Here is a 25,538-nt window from a genome sequence, read left to right as displayed (position 1 = left end):
GGAGTGAGGGTGGGGGAATGTGATGGCATGCAGGTAGGGGGTGTAATAGAAATAGTAGAGAGTTGACTTACCAGAGTCCAGTCCTCCTCCTACTCCTGCCAGGCCCTCAGGATGTATGATTGCCAAGACTTGCTCCTTCCATGTTGTTAGTTGTGGGGGTGGAGGTTGGAGTCCACCGCCAGTCCAACAGCTAGTTGGTGTCTTGCTGCCACAGAATGTAATTTCCCCCATAGGTCGTTCCAGCTCTTCCTGATGTCATCCCTTGTTCTGGGGTACTGTCCCACGGCGCTGACCCTGTCCACAATTATCCGCCCTAGCTCCATCTTCCTAGCAATTGATATCTGCTGCACCTGTGATCCAAATAGCTGAGGCTCTACCTGGATTATTTCCTCCACCATGACCCTCAGCTCATCCTCAGATAATCTGGTGTGTCGTTGTGGTGCCATGGGTGTTGTGTGAGTGGCGTGGGTAAGGGTGTGTAGGTTGATGTGTTGGGGGTGTGTTGTGAGGTGCGTGGGTGGTGTATAGGTGATGGTGGTATGTGGCTCTGGATTTGTTGGTGGTCTTGCTGTCTCTCTCTGTTGGCAATGGTTTGTATTCGTAAAGGGTTGTGGGTAGTGTGTGTTTGATAGTGGTGTGTGGGTGTTGTGTGTGTATGTGTGTCAGGTGTGCGTAGTTTGAATTGTCCAATGTGGTGTTGTTTTGTTTTAGTGTGTGAATTTTGAGTGGGGCGGTATGTACCGCCAATGGTTTACCGTCATTGAATGTCCGCCGTAGTGATTCGTGGATCATAATGTGATGGGCGTAGTTCTGTTGGCGCAACAGTGTGGGTTTTGCTACCGCCAGTTTATCACTGACCTTTGGTGTGGCAGAGTTGTGTCTATGGCTGTATAATGATGGATTGGAATGTGTGTGTCATAATATGGTAAGCGGATATCCGCGGCGGCAGCTTTATATTGGCGCAGTCAGCATGGCGGTTAGTGGGATTTACCGCCAATGTCATAATGAGGACCTGTGTCTTCTCCTTGAATTTTCCCTTTAGATTCTTTCCCTATTTCTCTCTTCCCTCCTCTGATTATTTTGAGACCTTTTTAATTTAATTCTTTTGCATAATTTACATAATCCCCATATTCCTAATAAGCAAACTATGACAATTAATATTCCCTGTATGATTTTCAATAGTACCCCATTCCAAATACTACTTAGCCAATTTCCCACTGAAGCAAATCACTTACCAACCTTTTCCGATACACCTGGTTCTTTCAACTCCTTCAAATCACTACTAGTGTTAGTCATATTAGTAAGTCTCTTATCCCTTTACTATTGTTAGGAATATAAGAACAGCAATGCCAAGAGTTAATCATTTTACAGACTCCGCCATTTTTCGCTAAAAGAATGTCTAAAGCAAGATGATTTTGAAGAGTCATAGCTCTATCCGCAGCCAATTCAGTATCTATCAGGAGTATAGCCCCTGAACAATTTGTCAGCATGTTATCCATGATAGTAGACAACTTTCGAATTTTTGTTGAATTCAAGATGACTCCCACTGAAGGAATCACCGCACCAAATATATCCCCCACTATTGCAGAAGAGGTTTCCCTTCTCCGTCTTTTACGATGTAATTCTGTCAATTTCGGAAACTTTTTCAAATCCTCCATCTTGTAAATCTTTGGGAATACTATCCCCAAATAACATGTCCCATACCATCCTCTTGGAAGATGGTAATAAGCATTAAGTCCACAAATATAGTAGATCCCCGGAATCGCAGGGTCCTGCCCATTCAACATAAATGTCCATTTACTCTGAAACAAAAACACATGCCTACATTCTCTTGTACCCACAAACAAAGTGTCAGTGTGTGATTTAGGCCTATATGTACAAAGCTTCCCTATGTGTAGTGCATCTAAAGCTAATTTTCTTTGCAACGTAAGCATAATCATTCTGATAAGTCCTCTTCTCTAATCCTTTTTCTAATCTCTCCTTAAGTGCCTTTCTCCTGACATCAGTGTGCTCCATGAAGCTCTACTCTAAGCATGTGTGGTTATTCTTATGAGCATAAGAGGTCCCAAACATTAATGTCAGTTCAAAAAATCCTCTAACTAATTCTATGTTATTATCCTTAGCTACTCTACTCAAAGACCTAATAATAGGAACAAACGAAAACACAAGGTCGTGATTGGAGTAAAAATATTGGAAGCACTCTTGATTATAGAATCTTGTTAGTAACAGACTACAACTTATCCCATATGTTAGGGGAAGGCTATGGTAAGTGACTCCTTCCTCGACTGATGAAGGAATCTGCGTACACACAGGACAATCCTTTGCATCCATTGTCTCAATATACTCACTCCATAAGTGATAGAAAACATTAGAAGAAAGTTCTCCTTGAACATTAGTAAAGTCATGCAAATACTTCTCATCTAACTTAAATCTTTCAAAAGCCGTTACTGTAGTAGTCTCAAAAGCAGAAATATGGTTGTCTCCTTTTGCGTGAAGAACAGACATACCTACAATCAACATTATAAACAATATCCCACCCATAATTGCCAAACCAAATGCTCATATATTTACAGCACCTAACATCCCTAATTTGCGTATCTACATCAGCCATGATCTGTAAAGAATCAGAAAGAAGAAGTAACCTTAGAAAAGTGCAGCAAAATCAAAAATAGATAATTCTTCTTTCAGCAGTTCAGTTTCACTTCCAGAAACCCTTCTCAGTCAACATCGATTAGCAGCTTTGTCAAAATCTGTTTCAAATGTCAAATCAGGTCATCAATGTCTTATCTAGTTATTTCATCAGTCTCTTTCTCAAAAATGTTTCTCAGATTGTTTCAACAGTTCAGTTCAACAATCTTTTTCAGGTCACTTCAAAATACTGACTCGGAACTTCCCTATCAAAATAAAAAGACATAAACTCGTGTTGCCATTCATTTGTAGTTGCATATGCCCATTTAGGACCTGCGTATCTTCAACTTGCTATTCTCTTTCTTTTCAATTTTCTATCACCACTCAACTATCCTTCACTCAGTTCTTCTTTTCTCGTAGTGTCTACTTCTTCTTCTATTGTTTGATCGACAATCACCTCTTTCCTTTTCTCCACTTGCAAATTCGGCCACTTATCTCTTTTCATGTACCTTATGTTAGTATTCTCTTCAGGAGTGGACTCAAACTCTTTTCCTTCTCTGTGGTGTTTTCTCTTGATGGACCTGCAACAGGTTCAGGAGGGATCAGATCACCTTGACTTTGATCCTGCTCAACTCCCTCCCCTTCTTGGTATGGCTCTTGCTCTGTTTGTCTCTCACAACTGTCTGCTTCTGGGAGAGCCCTCTCAGTACTTGACTCTCCTGCTGGTTTAGTTGCAATAGGTTCTTCAGCACCCTCCTGGAGGCCTTCAATTTCGTCTCTCACAGGGGTGATAGAACCGTCCTCAATGAGCTCTGGTTCAGCTTCAGTTCTTTCTTGCTCCTTTTCCAGTTCTGGTGCTGTAATTTGTTTCACAGATGTTGGTACTCTCAGCAACGCTTCTTCATGATCCAGTAGACATGCCACTTTCTTCGTGTGACTCGTGTGAATCCAGTTCGGGATCCCTGCACGCTTAACAGCTGTTGTAGTCATTAAGATCACCTGGTATGGTCCACGCCAATGAGGCTCCAAACACGTCTTGCGTATGTGCTTGCAGACAACATCCCAGTCCCCGGCCCTCAGGTTGTGCCCTGGATCATGGATTGGCGGCAGTGTGGTGGCCTCCACCTACTGAGAGAAAGAGCGAACCACATCAGCCAGACCTTTGCAGTAGTCTAACACCATATCATCTGTTATGTTGACAAGTGCATTGGCTGAATCTGCTGGCAACCTCATTGCTCTGCCCATGAGAATCTCATCTGGTGACAATCCTGTCTTCCTGTCAGGTGTGTCTCTCATTGACATCAATACCAAAGGCAACGCACCTGGCCATTTCGGATTTGTGGCAGCACACATTTTTGCAACTTCAAGGTACCATTCATCTGTTCCACTAGTCCAGATGCTTCAGGGCAGTAACTACAATGCAACTTCTGCTCAATGTTTAATGCTGCACGCAACAGTATAATCACTTTGTTACTGAAGTGCGTTCCCCTATCTGATTCTAAAGAGATCAGAAATCCGAAACGTGGTATCAGTTCCTTAAGCAACAATTTGGCTACTGTGAGGCTATCATTTCTCCTTGTAGGGTACGCTTCAACCCAGTGACTAAAAATGCACACAATCACCAACACATATTTCAGACCTCCACATGTAGGCATCTCAATGAAATCCAATTGCATTCTGCTGAATGGACCTCCAACTCTTCCAATGTGGCTCAAATTTACCAAGGTCCCTTTCCCCGCATTTAATTGCTGACAAATGACACATTGATGGCATACTGCTTCAGCTGCTTGTCTAAACTTGGGATTAAATCAGTCAATTTTGAATAGACGGACCATGGCGTCCCTCCCAATGTGTGCCTGACCATGAAAGTACCTCGCCATCTGGGACAAGAAACTATTTGGCAAAACCATCTGACCCTCCTCAGATACCCACAGCTCATCTTGTCTTTGAACACATTTCATTTTGATCCATGACCTTTTCTCTTCTTTGTCAACATTACTCTGCAAAGTTTTTAACTCTTCTAAAGTATCGATCACTTTTAATGCAAAGCTCGTACATGTAGTGTCTTCTTCAGCCATCAATTCCCACTTGTCTTTAAACGATGTACAGTTCAATGCGCAAAACCTTGCGACTTGATCCGCATATCCATTTCCCAAGGACACATAGGCCCTCATTGTGACCTCGGTGGTTCAAACCGCCGAGATCAGTGCTGGCGGTCATTAGAAGACCGCCAACCCAACGACCCCCCGCCGGTCCAGCAGGGAAAAGGGCCGTAACATTGACAGCGGCTCCAAATGGAGCCGCCGCCAATGTTGGTGTGCGGCGGGTGCAGCAGCACCCGTAGCGCAGATCACTGCCGACCTGCGCGACAGGGCACTGCATGGGGGCCCCTGCACTGCACATGCCAAGTGCATGGGCAGTGCAGGGGGCCCCAGGAGGGCCCCGGAGCACCCCTTCTGTCAGCCCTTCTCTAGAGGGGGAACCCGCCAGGGAAAGGCTGGAGGAAAAGGGATCATTATCCAAAGGGCAGCTCTGCTTGCAGCGCTGCCCTGTCGGATAATGATTTCCTCCATCATCAGGCTGCCGATCAGCAGTGATCATTATATGGCGGTTCAGACCATCATGGCGGTGGCGGTCTTTGCCGCCACCGCCGCCATGGCAGTCTGAACCGCCAGGCTTCATAATGAGCCCCATAGTCCTGTGACTTTAGATGTGCACTTAATTTCACCACGGCAATCTCTTCAGGCAGTTGAATTGCATCACGACAGACAATGAGCATGCATCACGCTCATGACAAAACAATGTGAATAGCTTTGTGTAGTCAGGCATACCCAACGCTGGAGCTCTGCACAAACTCTCTCTCAATTCAGTGAACGCTTTCATCTGATCTTCATCTAATGCTATGGGGTCTGTGACATCCTTATGAGTCAACTTATGCAATGGTTTTGAGATTCCCGCAAAATTTGGGATCCATTGGTGACAATAACCCACCATTCCCAAGAACTTTCTAACATCTCTCTGTGAAGTCGGGGGATTCATCTGCAGTATCATTGTGATCCTCTCTCTGGATATTTTCCTCGATCCTCTCTCAATCTGGTGACCCAAATACTTCACTATCTTTTGGCAGTACTCCATCTTCAATGGTGACACTTTATGACCAAACTTTCCCAAATGGTTCAATAGTGTAATTGAGTCATACTTACACTCGTCCCTTGTCCTGGATGCAATCAACAAATCATCAACATAATACACCAGAGTTGATTGAAAAGGTAACTCTAATGACTCCAAATTCTTTTTCAAGATCTGATTAAACAGGAGTGGTGACTCCGTGTACCCTTGAGGAAGTCTACACTAGTAGTAGACACGATCTAGGAATTTGAAACTGAAGAGAAATTGACTATCCTCATGAAGAGGCACAGAAAAGAATGCTTGTGACAAATCAACCACTGTGAACCATTCTGCATTGTATGGAATCTGGAAAATTATTACAGCTGGGTTGGGCAGTACGGGACAACACTTGACCACTATGTTGTTAATTTTCTCAAATCCTGAACAATTTGGACTTTCCCACATGGCTTCTTCAACCCCATTATCGGTGAATTACATGGGCTGCTTAACACCTCCTTCAAAACTTCCTGCTTCACAAAATCTGCAATTATCTGAGCCACCTTCATTAGTACATATTGTGTCATATTATACTGGGAAAGCTGCGGAAACTCTGCATTCGGCTTTAATGTGACCTTAATCGGTTCCACTCCTTTGATTAAACTCACTTCTTTCCCCGTCAGATCCCAAACATTTTCTTGAACTGTTCCCTGCAAATCACAATGCAGCTCTTTTACTGTGAACATTGGGAAAAATTCAATCAAAGGATATTCTTCTTTGGTAGTCTCACACTCAGGTTCTGGGGCTGGATCTTCCTCATCATCGCTATTTGTCTGCATCTCAATTCCATCGGTTGAACAAGTAATCATTCACCAGGTCTTACACAACAAGTCCCTTCCCAGCAGGGATACTGGACTCAAGTCACAAACTATGAACCTATGCAGTCCCTGGAAATTGCCAATCTCAACTTGCACTAGATCTGTAATTGGGTTTGTCATATACTGATTCACTACCCCTACAACCTGAACTGTTCTGAACTTCTGCACTTCTCACTATCGACTGTGTGGATCCTGTGTCTGTCAAAAATGAGACTTTGTGACCCATCACCTATCCTCTCACACAGGGTCCTCTCTGGTACACTTCTAAGGAAGCTGCAAGCACACATGGCTCCTCATCCAAACTATCATTCACCCAGTCACCAATTAATTCATTCTCACTGTGTAATGGTAATTGGTGTACTGCATTACTACTTCTGTTTTGTCTTTGACCTGTGACCTGTTGAGTAAGCATCATCTGTTGCTGCTCCATCAGGGCTTGACAGATCTGCATTTGCTGTCTAGGTACCATGGTGACCTGCTGCTGCATTGGCTGCAACTGTGACACTTGTGCACGGGGCATTTGCACCTGTTGCATAGGCTGAAATTTCTCCATTTGATTCACATTATTCTGGAAATTTGGATTAGGACCCCTCAATCTCGGACCTCTCATACTCTGAAATGCATTGACGTCATTATTTTGCTGAACATCACCTCCCTGCACCATTGTTGGACACTCCCACTTCCAGTGTCCCATCGCCCCGCAGATGTGACACAGCAGTAACTTCTTCAATCCCATTACATCACTCTGAACCACTACAGTGTTTAAATCCGGACCACGAATCACATTGCCTCCGCGACCTCTACCTCTCATTTGAGGCTGGAACATGACACTTCCCTGCTGCTGTGGCTTCTGTTGCACAAAAGTCCCCTGTACTCTGGTTTGAGTTGCCTTAATCTGCATTACCATCGCCTTCTCTTTCAACTTTTTCTGATTCAACTCAGTCTCGTCACTACAGTATTTCACAAACTGCCACACCTCATCAATCGGCTTTGCTTGCCAGCAAATCAAGTGACTCTTAATCATCTGACCTATCTCAGGTCTCAGTCCCTCCACAAACCTAAACACAAAATGCAGCATGTCTTTTGGCTCAATTGCTTCCTTGCCACTGTACTCCTTGAACGCCTTCAACAACCTCTCATAGTAAGCATGTATCATTTCCTTCACCTCCTGCACTGTCCTGTCAATTCTCTGCCAATCAATGTTTTGGGGCGAAATCCTCGTCTTCAGGAACTCAATCACCTTATAGTAATGTTTCATCACCTCAGGTGATGGTGCACCCGTAGTCTTATCCCTCTCTGGCTCACTTGTCGGCCAGTCTACGGCTCTTTTACACTCGACCCACAAGTCTGCTGGAACCACTATCTCCAGTAATGTATTCAAATCTTCCCACAAACATTTCGAGAGCTTCACAAATCTGTCTGCTGATACCACTCTACCGGCTTTTGCCTCAATTTTGGATAATCATTTGTGAATGACAGAATATCACTCCTATGCCAAGGGACATGAACAAACTGCCCCCCTGGAATCTCTCTCATCGGTAAAATCTTTACTGGATCCTTGCCCTGTTGTACATTCTCAGTCACCTCTATAGAGTCTCATTTCCTTTTATCCTTATTCTTTGCCCATCTGCCTTCCTACTTTTCTAATACTCCCCAAACCTGAGCACTCTGCAGTAATTCCTTGAGGTGTCCCTTCATTCCGGCTGACCTCATATGTTCAAAGTCCTTTGCCTCAAAATCCAATCTGTAGCTTCTCTTCAGATGCTTCGTTTTTCTCAATTTCTATGTCATGTTTCTCTGCCAAGTCTGCTAATCTCTGATGTACCTTGCTCACTTCTCTTGTAATTCTCGGGCATAAGTATCTCAACTCTGGCTTTGTGTATCACTCTAATCTATTCACCCCCATTGTTCCCTCATCAGTTCATTCGCTTCCATGCTTAGTCTGACACAATTGATCTGCTCTTCACCCTTGGAAGCATTCTGTGGGGTATTTAGCTTGTCCAACCATTCGGTCAGCTGCTGAGCTGTCAGTCTTTGCAACAAAATGTTACTTGCGTTCATCGGTGGCACTTGCTGTACCACTGCACTTGATGTCTCACGTGCCAATAATTTCAGGCTCTGACCTGCACTAGGTCCATTTACAGAATATAGAAGTGCAACAAGTGGACTGAGATTTAACAATGATCTTGACCCATCAAAAGTCTAGCCCAAACTACCTGCACTTGCTCAATTGATCCCCTTCTCACTAGACTCTGGGACATCTCCCCTTGCTCAATCACATCTGGTTTCTTCTGCGCAAACAATGGTACCGCTGGACCAACAGTAATCAGCAGCAATATTGCATCTGGGGCTCCTCTGGCCCCCGAACATTGTGGAAGAGTAACTCCCATGCTCTGATTCATAATTGGTGTCAAGTCTGACTGTGTCCCTTTCATTAGTGTAAGCCTCGGCATCCCCTGTGGCTATATCTGGGGCAAAAAAATCAGAGTCGGCTCAGTCTGAACCAACAGTGGTCTTGGAATCACTTGCTCTGTAGGTACCACTAAGTTCTAAGTCGTCTCTAAGACAGGCACATCTGGATAGATTCTCTGTATGGGTGGCAGATGCATCTGTGCCTGAACTACTGGAGTAGTCAACACATTAGGTCCTTGCACCACACCCTGTGTCTGGCTAGTAGTAACCTGTACCGGACCCATTGTCTCCATTGCCTGTGCCAGGGCTGTTGGATCGGCACTGGTACTTGGACCATCATCATGCACCGCATACGGTGGTGGTCGATCTCTCAGTACCTGTGTAACAAGGTCCTCAGTATCAGAGTCCTCCTCCACTATGGAAGGCTTTCTTGCTTCCTTACTTTCAGAGGAACCCTTATTTGACTTTCTAGTCGATTTCTTTCCTTCCATCTCATCTTCCTGCGTAATTGCTGGAAATAACATCTTGCAATGTCACTGCTGTCCTTTTCTTTTGCTCCCAATCCCATCTTGCCTGTGCTAGTGACTTCTCTAACTTTCTCACTCTCCGCTTGAATTTCATTTGCTGTTGCTGTCTAGCTACCATTTCCCAAACTGTTAATGCCTCAAACTGTGCTAGTCTCGAAAGGGGCTTCGATTCACATAGCGCCATCCGCAATTGCTCCAAAATTCTCAAATTGAACGTCCCATTCTCGGGAAACGCTAAGCTTCCAATTTTCTCTGTCAACTTGCACCACTGCTTGAACCAAAGACATGGCATGACACTTTGCTCCTCCACTACAATGTAAACCAGAGTATTCTCTGGCGGTGTAGGCCCTCCTACGCTCGCTTTAATGTAAGTAACTCCCTTTAGGGCACTCTTTAATGCCTTGAAAAACATCATCTTTTCTACCTTTGTGTATTCAAAATCAAATCAGGAAATGACTTTTACTCCCTGGATTCCTTTCACCCACGTACTCAACCAATTGCCCCTCACGGACGGCTTCCAATCCGTGCGCGACCCTTCTCTCTAACTGACCTATCCCAGCGCGGCGCCAGTGACGTCACACCCACACACACTGCGGCTAACAAAGTCTTGCAGCTCCTCCTCCTAAACTCCAATTCACACAAAACGAATGCAAGTTATTGCGAGCACTAACCAAAATCTAATAACCAAAAACAAATCTGCTGGTTTACTACAGGAAGGTATCACAATCGCTTCAGAAACCTTACGGATTTTCGCTGATGGCCCTTTCACTCATGCAGCTATTCCTCTTTCTCGGTCTCCCAGATTCGCAAGCAAAATTCAACCCGCAAATTTTACTCTCAACTGATCAATGGGTCTGTCATGGTGCACATAGGAGTCGCCAAATCTCAGTCACAATTTTTCTCTTGCTCACTTAACGTACACACCAACTTGTTGACCATGCCCGATCAACCTACTAAACCAGACAGATTACAACATATACCCAAGTGTCTCATACACTTTTTTGAAATTACTCCGGAGTCTTAGACCACGCAGGGTCCGTACATCAACAACGACGTGGATAATTCTTTAGCACACAGCTCCACACACATATAAAGTTCGGCGACTTCCCTGCTCTCATACTGCGGAGTATGCACACTCCTACTAAAACCTCATCTGGAGTACGCAGACTCCCTAATTTCTCCCATACATCACAATTCATCTGCGATTTGCATAAGCTGTGCAAGCGCAACCTATCTCTCTCACTTTATCACTGGAACACCAGGAAAATACCCAACTCTACTAGCAGGATCCAGGATCTGGGAAAGTCATTTCTGGGCTTAAGGGAACATCATTCTTTCTACAAATGCCATTTTGAAAAACAAAATCCAAAATTCAATAATACTAAATTCTCAAACGGATCAATCTTCAAACTATTACCATAACTAGGAACACCTGTCCACCAGTCTCCTAGCACAACTGTCGACACTTGTCACTCTATATCGAACACCTATGGCAAGCCCCTATAGAAACTAATAATCAGTCTGCTACCATAACTGTTGGCGTGTCGGTCCTTGGTAAGTAAACTTACAAGGGGACGCATATAGGTCGATTAACCTTTTGATTCATATAGGGTGTTCTTCCCATAGTTTCGACACAGAATCAGAAATTAATACACAATAGTCAATCACTATTAGTCAATTCAACAATCAATGGAGTCAGTAATTTTCACTCACCATGACTTTTCAGTCATGAATAACCACACTTTTAGGTATAAGTTTAGTAAGTTTATTCCCTATTCATTAACAATACTAAGTCATGAATTTTTAATCATCAACTCTTAATCAAAACAATTCTAACAACACTTGCTAATCAGCAAGTCGCAGAAGACGTGATCTAATCAAAGCTTGAATCAAAAGAAATTCTAAGGCATTAACATAAGACATTAATAAAACCCAATTCAGTAAAACTATGACATCCATTAAGTTCTGCAAGATAGTTTATCAATCCATTTGTCCCTATATTTTGTCAGTCATCATGTAAGTAACCTTAACTAACTACAAATTGGCATCAGCATGTGGGGCTTCATGCAAAACAATTTAGAACACAAATTTGGGAAACACCTACCTAAAGAAAGTACTAAGTCAGCGTGGTTGGTACCTAGAAAGGAAAGGCCTGAAAATGCTATTCAGTCATTGTCATATCTATCTATCCATGGTATGGGTCAGCAAGCAGAATCAGTCTTCGTCCTCAGGTCATAAGTCGATCAGCAACACATCAGGCTCTCAATCAATCAGAGAGTATGAGCCCAATAACTGAATCTCAGATCTCTTCTTCTCAATATTGCAGTAAATCTCACTCCTAACATCATCTGAAGTCTTTTCCCTCTGTCATTTTGTTATATCACAGTTCCCCAAACCATCCCTCAATTTCCAATTGGTCAATTAATCGTACGTTATTACCCTACCCAATAATTTCCCTTTACCAAATCTATGAATTATAATATTTCACAGTTCACATGTCGTTTATTGGTCAGCTTTACGATGTTCTCATCATCCGGCTCGTCAGGTATCAATCTTGTTGATTCTTCGTCTCCAGTCAGTGTCTTCAATGTTCGCATCCTGGAAAAGAACCCTTTGCACACTTTACACACATTTAGTTACTTTACGAAAGGCCTCATCTCCGGTCTGTTGGTTCTCATAGAAAGCTTCTGCTAAGCATTTTATTAAAACAATGAGTATTTCAGTTAGTTCACTCTGTCAGCATTTTTCATTAAACACTAAGAAATACAGCTTCTGCATGGGGCCTGGCATAACTAGGCCAAGGCACTCGCTAAGTTAAGGCCTACAATTAATAAGCAAGAGTCCAATTCATAACCCTTAATATGACATATTACTACATTAATCTAATACATTTTCAATATTTCATGTGGATTAATCATTGTTTGGTATATTTCGTGAACACTGGTGGCCAATCTCTGAGGTCACAATTTCAAACGTGCACATTATTTTTCTGCGTTATTCATTTTTCTGCACGTCATTATTCAAAATAAATAAACATTCATGAAAAATTTCCAATTAAGACATCTGCGTTAGCATCTCAATTGAGGCATGAGAGTGGCAGTAAGCCGGTCCTGTTACTTCTCCACCTGACCTCAGAGGGGATGCTGTGATCTGTGATTTCGTTTTACTCTTATAAGAGTAAGCCTACTATTTTAGTGAGATTTACTAGAAAATACAGTGCTCTTTAAAAGTTACCTTCACGACATGGGGCCCATTATCAACCAGGAATAAAGGCAGTTACCGCAAAATAGACACATGAAGAAACAGCCACAGAACAGAGACAAACACGAAGACAAAGAGCAGACACACAAGCAGCCACAGAGCAGACACAAGTAGACACCCACAGCAGGCATATAAAACAAGCAATCGCAGAGCAGAAACTCAAGCAGACAAGCAGAAACAGACACATAAGACAGACATAACACCCCACCATCGACAGTCACTGTCCGAAAGTGGAATAATATTTGTGAAAATGGGAGCTCTTGCCTTGACCCTGGTAGCTTTGGCACAAGCAGCGGGCAATTCATTAGATAGATGTGTGCCAAATTCTAACATTACCTACAATTTTAAACTAAAGAACGCCAGGCAATAAAGGTCCCAAACCAATTTAGACACATAAAGGAACAGCCACAGAACAGAGACAAACACGCAGACACACAAGCAGCCACAGAGCAGACACTAGTGGACACCCACAGCAAGCATACAGAACAAGCAGTCGCAGAGCAGAAACTCAAGCAGAAACAGACACAGAAGGCAGACATACAACCCCACCACCGATCATAAGCAAGCAGTCACTGTCAGAAAGTGGATTAATAATTGTGAAAGGGGGCGGCTAGTGCTGATTTAATAACTCAGAGAACTCTGCTCTGACCCTGGTAGCTTTGGCACAAGCAGCAGGCAATTCCTTAGAGAGATGTGTGTCAAATTCTAGCAGTACCTACAATTTTAAACTAAAGAACACCAGGTGACAAAAAGAAGACACATTAAATGATCATATTTGGACAGACGGAACTAGAGGTATGATTCTTTCATATTTTGAAGCAAAAGGAGATTTGTAAAAATAAAGGCCCTCATTACAACTTCGGCGGTCTTACAAAAAAGACCGCCGAAGATGTGGGCGCCACAATATCGGCAGTGCTGGCGGTATTTGTGGCTCCCTATTATGACTTTTCTGCTGGGCCAGCGGACAGAAACCGTGTTTCCGTCCGCTGGCTCAGTAGAAAAGTCACATCAACATTGCAGCCAGCTCAGAATAGAGCCGGCGGCAATGTTGATGTGCAGCGGGTGCAGCAGCACCCGCCACGCATTTCACTGCCAGAAATTTGGGCAGTGAAACCTGCGATGGGGCGGTGCCTGGGGGCCCCCGCACTGCCCATGCCAAGTGCATGAGCAGTGCAGGGGCCCCCAGGGGCACCCTGAGTCCCCCTTACCGCCAGACTTTCCATGGTGCTGTTTACCGCCATGGACAGGTTGGCGGTTGGAGATTACGACCCCTGGTGGAAGCCTGGCAGTCAGTTGCAGGGGCCGGCGGTATAGCCGTGGCTAATGCGCCACGGTCATAATACACTGGCGGTACACCACCAGCCTGTTGGCGGTGTTACCGCCAATGTACCGCCGCCTGCCAGGGTCGTAATGAGGCCCAAAGTGCCACTGAAAAACAAGAGTTACATACTTGTGATTTCAGGCCATCCATGATGAAGCTGAGGTTGGCTACACCAAGTAGGACTTTGGGCCTCATTACGAGTGTGGCAGTCTTCAGACCGCCACACTCATGGTGGGGGTCAGGACCGCTGCTGTTGTGGCGGTCCAACCGCCACATTGAAACCCTAGCGGTCAGACCACCAGTGAACGGCCAGCACCATCAGGATCCATGATCCCAGTGGCCTGGCGGTGGCAGAGATCGTAATCCGCCATGGGCAGCACTGCATGCAGTGCTGCCCTGGCAGATTACAACCTTGTTCTCCGCCAGCCTTTTCATGGCGGTAACACCGCCATGAAAAGGCTGGTGGAGAACAGGTGCAGGGGGCCACACCGTCCCCCTGCACTGCCCATGCACTTAGCATGGGCAGTGCTGAGGCCCCCCTGCTCAGGACCGTTGCAATTTTCACTCTCTGCTCTGCAGAAAGTGAGCATTGCAAGGGTGCTGGTGCATTCTGCGGGCTACAGCATTGCCGCCAACTTGATTACAAGCCAGAGACAATGTTGTAGACTGTTTCCCGCTAGGCCAGTGGGCGGAAACAGAGGTTTCTGCCCGCCGACCTAGCTGGAGTGGTCGTCACAAAGGTGGCGGCCACCATGTCGGGAGTTTGGCGGATGGGCTTTCCCATCTGCCAAACTCAAAATGAGACCCATAGTCTCTGAAATGGAAATGCAAATCATGCAGTGGTACAAGTTCCAAGGCTAAAGGCAATGAGGATCCCTTGAAGAAGGATAGCTCGTACTTGATCTTACACTGAAGCCATTGGTTTAGCGCCAAAAGCTCTGAGTGGGACAAAGCTTGGTTGTGCAGCCACCGAGGTGATTTTTTCAATGGGGTGTATTTGCCACTTTGACTCAGTCAAATATTTTATCTTCAAATTTGATCAATTTTTAGTTCTGTCCTTTAGAGCGCCAAGGCTGGAAGATGTAGCCAAGTGGGGCTACATGAGGGTGAATACCTTTACTGCAAAGTCCTGCTGAACCACTTTTTAACATGGAAAAAGTATCTGAGCAAGGCAAGACTAGTTTTCTTGGCTGTTTTGGGTGCACCCTCCTTAGGCAAAACTCAGCAAGTGAGCAAATGACCTCTCAGAATAGGCACTAGATCTCTCTCCAGCAAAAGCTCCCGCAGGTTCAGTGCTCTGGGGTTTATTCTGCCCTGCTGCAGACAGTAGCTCTTCTGCTTTGTATCCCCTAAATCAAGCAAACAAGAAGCCAACCACTTGACCCTTGGAGAGCAGTTCTAGTTCTTTGGTTTTAGTAGGACTCAGAAGGCATTCAGTCCTTGAGTCCTCTACTTCCAGCAGGAGTCAAGAGGCTTCTTTCTTCCAGAAGGACCTTCTCCTTCAGGGGTATTCTTCTCAGTAGAGGAATGTTCTGAAGCGGTAGTGGTGGTAAGGTACCAATCTTACCTGCGCACTAGCCAGTGATCGGCAATTTTTTCCTAAATGATTCAGGGGGTCATTCCGACCCCGGCGGGCGGCGGGCACCGCCCGCTGGGCGGAAACCGCCCAAACACCGCCTGCGGTCAAATGACCGCAGGGAGCATTCTGACTTTCCCGCTGGGCCGGCGGGCGATCTTCAAAAGATCGCCCGCCGGCCCAGCGGGAAAGCCCCAGCAAAGATGAAGCCGGCTCCGAATGGAGCCGGCGGATTTGCTGGGGTGCGACGGGTGCAGTTGCACCCGTCGCGATTTTCAGTGTCTGCTAAGCAGACACTGAATATCTTAATGGGGCCCTGTTAGGGGGCCCCTGCAGTGCCCATGCCAATGGCATGGCCACTGCAGGGGCCCCCAGGGGCCCCACGAAACCTGCTCCCGCCAGCCTCTTCCTGGCGGTGTAAACCGCCAGGAACAGGCTGGCGGGAAGGGGGTCGGAATCCCCATGGCGGCACTGCTTGCAGCGCCGCCGTGGAGGATTCCCTGGAGCAGGGGAAAACCGGCGGGAAACCGCTGGTTCCCCTTTTCTGACCGCGGCTTTACCGCCGCAGTCAGAATTGCCCCGGAAGCACCGCCAGCCTGTTGGCGGTGCTTCCTCTGCCCTCTGCCCTGGCGGTTACAAACCGCCAGGGTCAGAATGAGGGCCTCAGTCTACTGTCTACTTTTTTACCATATTGCTGCTTCCTTCTTTACAGCAATACATTTCCAGAAGCTGTAAATTCAAGATGGCCAAACCCTTTTCCGTCTGGAGGTGCTCCAGACACCCCCCTAGCTATTCACCTATTAAGATAAAGAAGAAGTGTTAAGGTTGTCCTTTCTTCTACCAACTATAGAGAACCCCTCACAAATGGCCAATCCATGATAATCCCTATTAAATGGCCAGTTTATGATAACACATCTGCCTTCCTGGTTCCAGAAGCCAGGCTGTTGCCCTCTGGTAGATATCAACTCCAGCCACAAATGTCTATTGACCTTTGACGGTGTGATGAATGTGTGATGAATGACAGAACTGGCTTTTAAGCCAGTTCCGGCTCAGGCAGCCCAAAACTTGTTTTTATAATTTTATTTTTCGATTCAAATAATCAAAAATCTGATTTCACTATTAAATCTATTTTTTAAAATTAAGTGCTAAGTAAATTTGGATTAGTTTTCTAGTTTCTTACCAAGTGTGGATATGAAATAATATTTTAATCAAACTCAGGCCTGGCTTATGGAAAATGCTGCTGAACCTAGACAGTGGAAACTACTTTTAGGCAGCCAGGCACCTATTTCAAATATATAGACTAGTAGGCAGAATGTTTCATTCCACGTGCAAATTGGTAACTCACTGTCACTCTTCTAACGCAGAGTTCTGTGCAAATTCTGCCAATCGCCGCATGGCAGAATGAATAGTCTATATATTAGAAATAGGTGCATGACAGCATAAAAGTGCCCTGTGGATCCAGATGAACTGCCACATCTCCTCTGCTGTGTGGTCCAAACCCAAGCAGAACCAATGCATCACTGCCACTGCATTAATTGAACCAGTCACATGGATTCATAACACCGCCACAGCCCTCATTGCCACTGTGCGACACATCCTGAGTGCAGGCCCTTGCATCTCAGTGACTGCAGCCTCTATAATGATGCCGGATTCCACATTGCATCCTCGTAACTCTTTGGAACTGGCGCATAGCCCTGACTGCATGTCGCATCCTTTGATACTGGAGTTCGCATAGCAAGCCCCAACGATGGGATCAACGACATTGATGCAACAGAACCTTTAACTGCAGCCTTGCCTTACCTTGGAGCCAACACAGCACCTGGGCTTCTCATCACATCGTCAATGTGCAACACTCAACAAACCAAAATTGAAGGTACTTATGTTCAGCAGGCCAAAATGGGTCCCTGTAGCCAGCCCATGCTCCATTGTGGTTGGTCCAAACTTGTGACTTTGTCCCGATCTAGCGCAACCAGATATCCCCATTTTTAGATCGAGCATAGCAGTGCGCAAGCGCTGATTTTCTGAAGTGTTGTTATCTATGTGGGTTTTTAACCACATCCACCTCATTCCCATCACTTACACTCGTTTGTGGGATTGCCTTTCAAAACTCCTTTGTCTTCATTGGTAAATGCTTTATGTTTGTCCCTCCTTGGGGAGGTTTAGTTACTGCCTTGCAGAGTGATCCTGTTACATGGCTAATTGCACGATTGCCAATATGTCTGACTGTGAGCGAACTTCTTTTTCCTTTTGTGTCTCTCCTTCGCGCTCATCCTGATGACAGCCATGGCGCTTTAAATCAGCTCGCTTATGTCAACTCATGTTTTACTTTTCATTGTCAATTTATGTGGCTAGAAAAGTCCAGTTATGAATTTACAACACCAATAGCTCTAACTGGAGCAAATGCGAGACCCAGTGCATTGCAAATGCTTGTTGCCTTTTGGTGCTATTTTTGCCTAAAACTTTGAATTTAAATATCTCCAGTTCTACTAATTGGATTTTTTGACATTTTGGTCTTGTTTTTTTAATTACATTCTACTCTATTTGTCTAACTCTGTTATGGGCTACTTTGTGGTGTGTTTTCACTGTGTTACTGTATGAAGTGTTGCAAAAATACTTTACACATTGCCTCTAAGTTAAGTCTGACTGCTCTGTGCCAAGCTACCAGGGGTTAAGCACAGTTTTATTTGGGGTTTGCTTGCACCTTACCCTGAGAAGGATTATGGTTGGTGCTTGACTTGTGCTCACATCACAGTCAAGCAACTACACAATTTAATTTAAAGCATATACTAAATAAATAAAAATGTCAGCTAAATGTGGAGGGCATGTGCTTCAATAACAAAATTAAAATTAAAGCTTCAGAATGGTCTGACATTTTGGAACAGTAAACAATATACGCAGAATATTAAGATGGTGACATGGTTTTGAAAGTTGCTGCAATGATTTCTGGTGCTTTGCATAAGAAAGATGCTGTCCAGTAGCAATGGCAGCACATCTGCTGGCACTCTCATTACTCAATTAGCACTAGTCTGCATTTGCATGAGATGCTGGGAAATGAACTTTAAGTGAATATCCCCAGAGGTTGGACTCCTCTGGATGCAGAGGAACACAGAGTAATAAGGCAAAATAATGTTATTCAAACTGGCCGACGTCGTAAAGAGTAGTGGTTGTCTACTAGGTATAGCAAAACATTGGCAACAAAGTCAATGGCTAAACAGGGCTGACCCACTGCCCACTTGTATGTACATGTTAGACCTGCCATCTTTTGGTGTGTTTTCCCCTGACATTTTGCTTTCTGACCTCCGGTTTTGACTGTGTGCTGAACTTCGTTTTTGCTGGCTTTATGACTCCAGTTATCCAGTGCTAAGGTGCATGGTCTCTGTGTCTAAAACATTGTAACATTTGCTTCTCCCTGATCACCATATTTGATTTACTAGTAAGTTCCTAGTAAAGTGCACTATGTGTGCCCAGCGCTTGTAAGTCAAATGCTACTAGTGGGTCAGCAGCACTGGTTGTGCCCAACACTATGATAGCCTTTCAAACATGCCTCAGGCCTGCCATTGCAGAGCCTGTGTATGTGGTTTAAACTGCCATTTCAACAATCCTTCCTTTTTATTACATGTAGGGCACCCCTAAGGTAGGCCCTAGCTAGTCCCAAAAGCAGGGTGCAGTATATTTAAAAAGTTGGACATGTACTTTTAAGTTTAACATATCCAGGTAGTGAAAAACTCTTAAACTTGTTTTTCACTGTTGCAAGGCCTATCTCTCCCATAGGCTAGTATGGGGATTGCCTTAAAACATCCTTTGAGTGTAATTTCCCATTATGAAAATTTAGAAAAATGAAGTTTAGTGTCTCTGGACTCAAAATGTAAAAACATATCTTTTGGTAAAGGTGGCTTTAAAATTGCAGGTCTGAAAATTCTACTTTTAGAAAGTTGCCATTTTCTTATTTTAACCATCCTGTGCCGTGGACTGTCTCCAATCCACATCAGGTTAGGTGCCAGCTACCTTTGTGCATTCCACCCAAAAAGCCATAAATACAGGACACCCAACTACCCCTGCATTCCAGTTGCATACTGATGGGTCTTCCTGGGCAGGAAGGGTGGAGGGCTCTCAGACTTCAAAGGGTAGTGGGCTGCCCACCGACACAAATGACTGATAACCCCTGAGAGACCTCCTGGCGGACAGGACTGTCCTGATAGGCAACTGAAACACTTCAAAACAACTCTTTGGAAGTCTCCCCCACTTCAAAGGTACATTTGAGTATAAGTACTGGGCCTCTCACAAAATATATTTTGAATAGTTCGGGACTGAGGACATTCTACCAGAAAGAAGGACCGCCAGGCTGTCAGGAGGGACTACCATTTTGCTGTTTGACAGCTGTGTTGGATTGCTGCCTGCTACTTCTTGCCTGGGAGTGAGAGGACTGGATCCAGCTCTCTACATCCTGCAATCTAAAGTTTCTCCAAGGGCCTGACTGAGCTTGTGTCCTGTTTCTGAAGTCTCAGGGATATCAAAGACTTCTCCTGCATCTTGCTACCAGCACCTGGGCCTCTGCAGTGAGACATGCTCTGCCAAGTGGTGCCCAATCCAGTTGTGGGTCCTTAGAGGGGAGTGTGGTGCTGCAAAACAAGAACTGACGCAACAACACCAGTGTGTCACTTGGAACTGCTGCATCCTGCTGCAGAAACACCAATTTTGCTGCTGCCTGCACCGAAGCCACGAACACCACTCACCGACTGCTCGACGCAACAACCCTGACTTACAACTCAGCCCCGGCTCGGCCAATGCATCAGAACCAGTACTCACCACTTCTGGACATCCACACATCAACGACATTACCTGATCAGGAAATGACGCCTCACTCGCAAGCGTGGCGCATCCCCTCCTCTGGATCAATGCATCATCACCGATCATGGACGCAACAAAGATATTGTCAGCGGGTCTGCATGACTTCTGTACCTGACCCGCGCTCTACCATGGTCAAATTGCAGTTTTGAATTTGCCCAGGTCCAGCGAGGCCAGAGCTGTTGTTTTCTAAGCACTGCATTTTTATTTCATCTTTGAAAATTCATAACTTGCCTTGTGTATGTTGGATTTTTGTTGTTTTGATGTGGTTTGACTCAGATAAATATTGGCTATATTTTAAACTTCTATGGAGTCCTTTTATGGTGTTTTCACTGTGTCACTGTGTTTGTGCACAAAGCTACCAGAGGGTGAGCACAGGTCAACTTTTAGGCCCCGATTTAAGAGGGCCTAACGCCATGCCAATGCCACATTAGCGTAATTGTTTTTACGCTAATGTGGTGCTGGAAGTCCAAAAAAACGCTGTGCCATATTTTCAAACGCCACTTTGAAGCCTCTTGCGCCAAATTATGCCTGCGCCAGACATAATGTATGCAAGCGGGCGTTCTGGTGCTAGTGGGGCTGAAAAAATGGTGCAAAGAAATCTTTTATATACATTTGTATCGGCATTTTTAATGCCTGCTAAGAGCAGGCGGTAAAGGGAGGCTCCCATTGTTTTCAATGGGCCTCTGGGTGTTTGCAGGATTACCATCAACATTTTGTACGCTATTCCTGCAAAGCGCCGCACTAGCATAAAACATTATGATGCTAGTACCCCGACTACCCCCATGGTGCTCCATTTTAAATGCATGTGGTGTTACAGGGGTGCAAGAAAGGTCAGTGCCACTTTTCATAAATCTGTGTATCTTCTTTGCCCTGACTAGGATTATGGGACCAGATGTATGACCCTAAGTGTTTGTGACTCACAATTTGCATTTTTTTGTGACTCACAAATTGCAAACCACAAACACTGATGTACAACAGTGTCTGAGACACTGTTTGCTATTTATTTGCTATTATCAGCAGATGGTCTCCCGGTAAAGTGTAAGCTTCCCCCCTGGTGTTCTCTCATGGAACCCTCCAGGTTCTGGGACTGGTTCTTGGGCAACCTGGGCCTCTGCCCACCCCCACTCCCTCTCTTCTGAGACATGACATGGGACTCATCACACATCCCACCACACTGGTATCTAGCTGGGTCACTGCAAATCCCCCCACCTCCCTTGGTTGGGGAAAATGTGAGCCACTCCCTTCAAGAGCACCCCCAATGCCTATTCAGACTCCCTGGTACTCACCCAGAGGTCTGCCTCCAGTGCAAAATCCCTGGGGTCAGAGAACTCACACCCCTCCTGGCGTTGGCATAGCTCGGGAAAACAAGACTGAACATATGCTCTCCAGCAATCACACAGCCCCTCACATGTGTTACCCAAACTACCCTTCACCTCACCATCCAGTGCCTTGAAAAAGTACCCCAAATCACCCTCCTGAGACTGGTGAGACAGTAGCTGACTGTCCTTGACACTCAACCCACATTCTTCTGGGGTGTCTCCATTCTTCACTGCCAGGACTTCTTCCTGGGGGAGCCCCTCTCCCTGTCACTCTCACCTAGAGCCAGTAGAGTGTCCCTCTCGCCACTAGGAATATGACTCCCCATGCCAGTTCTGCAATCCATCTCAGGGACCCTAGGCACCACTGAAACTACCTCATAAACCTGAACCTCCTGGTGTATGTCATTCCCCTCCTTCAAGATGGGCACCAAGTCTCTGGGTATGTACACTTCTCCAACAGTACTGGATGTAACACTTTTGCTGCCACCATCTGTGCTGGGCCCAGCCCTCCTTGCTCTCAGGTCCAGCTCCATCAGAATGCACTCCTGAGCTAAAAGAGCTTTCTCTTCTCTCAGGGCCAGTCTCATTTCCTCACAAGCTTTTTCTCTCTCCTGATTTAACCTGAGATTTAGCTGCTCCAACTCAAGCTTATTTGCTCTCCCCACCTAGTCTCCAGCTCCTCTAGAGACAGACCTGGAGAGGAAACACTGCTGCTCGCTCTGGAGGTACTTCTTCCATCTTTCAGGCTGCCCCCCACCCCACAGGCGATGCTGGCTTCTCACCCTTCACCACATCACTCACATCCTTTGTGTGCTCACCAGACTGAGACATGATTGTGGCCCAAACTCGAAAGTTGCAAAAGATCAGAAAGACAAAAACAGTATGCTGGTACATAATGGTAAGCACTGAGACAGTATTGTATAGCAATCACTGTATGTCAAGTACAAATACAAGTTCTATCCTTACCGCTGATCACCAATGTTAGAAATGGGGTCTCTAGTTGGCAGTCAGTTTGCACCCTGTCCAAGTAGGGATCCTCACTCTAATCAGGGTAAGGGAAATACACAGCTCAGATAACCCCTGCTCATCCCCTTGGTAGCTTGGCACAGGCAGTCAGGCTTATCTCAGAAGCAATGTGTAAAGTATTTGCACAAACACACAGTAACACACAAAAAGACTCCACACCAGTTTAGGAAAACAGCCAATATTTATCTAAATCAAACAAGACCAAAACAATAAAGATCCAGCATACAGAAGCAAAGACATGAATTTTTAAATTAAAAAGAGTCTTAAGCCATGGAAATAAATGGATGTGTTGTTTTAGCACAAAGTACCTGGTATGCATAAAAAATAAAGCAGCATGGGAAAGTGTGAGTTAGAAAAGCGTTGATTCCTTACTCGCAAGTGAGGCTGAGTGTTGATTCTTTCTCTGCCGGATAAGCAATGCATTGATTCTTTCCTTTCAGGAAAGGGCTGCATCGATCTCCAGACAAGCAGCCTCAGGTCTGTGCAGTGATATTGAAGATTTTGCCACCTGGGGTCGTTACGTGGAAAATTCTGACATACTGTGCAAAGGGTCTGTGTTGAGAACAGGCGCTGGGTCGATTCTCCAGCTTCGAGATAGGCGCTGCGTCAAACTTTCAGCTGCGGGACAGTCGCTGCATTGATGTTTTGGATGTGCACACAGTGGTGCATGGATTTTCCTTTGCAGGTTACGAGTTTCCACTTCTAAGGGCCCAGGGACTAGATTTGGCACCATTTAGTGAGTCAGGGATCTCAGCAGAAGAGCCCAGGCAAATTAATTCTTTGATGTCCCTGAGACTTCAGAACAGGGGGCATGCTCACTCCAAGCGCCTGGAGAAACTTCACAAGCAGGTTTTCATAAAGGAAAGTCCAGTCCTTTCCCTCCTCAGGCAGAAGCAGCACCAGCAGGCCAGCACAGAAAAACAACAGGCAGAGTGGCAGGTCCTCCTCAAGTATCAAGCTCTTCTCCTTGGCAGAGGTTCCTCTTGATCCAGAAGTAATCTAAAGTTGTGGGGTCGGCAGTGCAATACTTACACTCATTTCGGACTTTGAAGTAGGCAAACTTCAAAGTGAATTCTTTGTATTGCACAAGACCCAGCCTCTTCCTTGCTCTGCCCCAGACACACACCAGGGGGGTCAAACAGACAATCTGAAAAACTACTTCATCAAAAGATGTATTGTTAAATTGTGAGTTCAGAGACCCCAAATTCCAAGTCTCTCTCTGCTCCCAATGGGAAACTGTATTAAAAAGATATTTAAAGGCAATCCCCATGTAAACCTAAAGGAGAGATATGCATGGCAATAGTGAAAATCAAATTTGGCAGTATTTCACTATCGGGACATGTAAAACACACAGTACGTGTTCCACCATTTAACTACACGGCACCCTGCCCATGGAGCTACATAGGGCCTATCTTAGGAGTGACTTACATGTAGTAAAAGGGAAGGGAAGGGAAGGTTTGGGCCTGGCAAGTGGGTACACTCACCAGGTTGAATTGGCAGTGCAAGACTTCACACACAGACACTGCAGTGGTGGGTCTGAGACATGTTTACAGGGCTACTCGTGGGTGACACGATCAGTGCTGCAGGCCCACTAGTAGCATTTGATTTACAGGCCCTGAGCACCTCTTGTGCACTTTACTAGGGACTTACCAGTAAATCAAATATGCTAATCATAGATAAACCAATTACCAGTACAATTTAGACAGAGAGCGTATGCACTTTTGCACTGTTTAGCAGTAATTAAGTGCCCAGAGTCATAAAGCCAACAAAAAGAGGTCAGAAAAAGTAGGAGGAAGGAGGCAAAAAGTTTGGGAATGTCCCAGCAAAAAGGGCCAGGTCCAACACCTTAGGACAAGGTCGGCTTCCGATCTCCAGATCAGGCTCCATAGAGACACAAAGACTGAGTTCTGCTGCAAAGTGACGTGCAGTATAGATGGAATATCCTGGGTAGAACCCCCTCTGATGGCCTTGGTCTCATAAGGTGTTTTAATAAGGCGCATGTTATTGTTTGTGCAGAAATCCTGACGTGGGTATGTACCTAACCATTAGATTGCTTGTGCAAACTTGTATTGACAATATCATAACAAATTCCTGACATGTTCACATTCTGTTACCGCCCACCATAAAGCAAAAGAGCATGATGACAATCTAATAGTTACATTACTGATAATGTCCCTTTCAAGGAATGGAAACTGATTATGAAATAAAAACATTTCTTCTAAAATGCAAGCAGTGTTAAAATGAATAAGAACGAAGAATAAAAACAAAGGCTGTTATCTAGGTAAAAGAGCACAGGCCTGCAAGTAAAAGCTAAGCTCAACTCCTGTACCTGGGCAAATCAGCAATAAGCATGGTCTTGCAAGAGGTCTCTGATGTCATCTATGGAGATTGAGACCAGAAAGGACTCCACTTTGGCAGGTAATAGATGGATCAAAGGATTAGCAGAGGGATCCATAGGACGGAAGTGTGCAGGAGTCTCAAACGTAGAATGACCTGTGGAGGTGGTGTGCCAGATGTCGTTGGAGCCAGAAAATCCACAAGTGGTGGCTCATAAGATGCTTTGCGAATCAACTTTAGTCTCAAGGGATATGTCCGTGAATAAACCCTCATCGAGAACATTAACAGATCCTTGATCAC

The sequence above is a fragment of the Pleurodeles waltl genome, chromosome 1_1 (genome assembly GCF_031143425.1).
Source record: "Pleurodeles waltl isolate 20211129_DDA chromosome 1_1, aPleWal1.hap1.20221129, whole genome shotgun sequence".
Taxonomy (NCBI): Eukaryota; Metazoa; Chordata; class Amphibia; order Caudata; family Salamandridae; genus Pleurodeles; species Pleurodeles waltl.
The sequence above is the reverse complement of the archived record's forward strand: the minus strand, read 5'-3'. Positions refer to the sequence as shown.